Below are 1,134 nucleotides of genomic sequence, written 5' to 3' on the forward strand. Positions count from 1 at the left end.
GAATGGACACAGGAAATACAGGGTGTAGAGGAGTGTTCGGTCACGTTGTAGGGAGAGCAACTAGGGTCATATAACCATGTGTGTATAAATTTTTGTATGAGAAACTGACTTGAATTGTAAACTCTCCCTTAAAGCGCAATAATAAAAAAAAAAAGGTCCTGTTGTTAAACTGTTATGTGTTACAGAGACCTACCAGACAGCAAGTAAGTGAGAATTCACTCCAAGATTTCTCCCCTTAACCACTCCTCTTTAGTCACTCAAGGATGTCAGTTTCAGGGAAAAACAAGGCTATTGGGAGTGTTATGATCTATGCAGACAACTTGAATTTGGAACGCTGGTGGTTCAATGGCAGTACAGGTGCACCCAGTTTTGATTCCTGGCCAATGCGAGGTTCCTATTCTTTCCACCACAGTTCATTTACCGCAGCTGGGTGCAGCTGCGCAAGTTTTTATTGTGCATACCAGACCAGAACAGCAACACTTTTTCTATTTCTGCTGGACTCTTTATTTCATACGCAAAGCTGGTCTACATTGACACGAAGCAGCTTCAGTGAGGAAGTTGTGGAGAACCAGGCAGTGATATTGGAACAAAAGATATTCAAGAGTTTGCCTACACAGTAGTTTGGTAGCCTGGGGGACCAGGGTGTGATTCTGAAGGAATTAGTGCTTGGCCTAAAGTGCAATAACCACCCCTGCAGCGTGTCTTACAAGCTGGGAAGTAAGTTCTGCTGTGTTACAGTAGCATGAGACATTTAGAAATAATATTCTCGTCACATTTGCCTATTCTTCTGGCAGATACAGGGAGCCCAGGCAAAGAATCATAACGTCACTGTTGATCCATGATTCGCATGCTGGGCCTGGGACTGGCCACCGTGCTCACCACACAGTGGGGAATCAAGCAACTGAACCTCCATGAAAGAGAGTAGCTCCAAGGTGGTACAGATACCCAGTGGTGGTAAAGATGTTAGAGACCAAGGCCTTAGGGTCCCGGGAAGGGTGAGGATTGTGGGTAATAATCCAAACAGAGCTGGAGGGAAGCAGTCGGTAGGACCCTTAGGCCAGAGCCTGAATGAATCAAGAGCCTGTGATCTTCAAGGACACCAGCTTCATGAGCTCAGCCGCTCTCAGCAGCGTC

This window comes from Loxodonta africana, chromosome 3, assembly GCF_030014295.1.
Source record: "Loxodonta africana isolate mLoxAfr1 chromosome 3, mLoxAfr1.hap2, whole genome shotgun sequence".
NCBI lineage: Eukaryota > Metazoa > Chordata > Mammalia > Proboscidea > Elephantidae > Loxodonta > Loxodonta africana.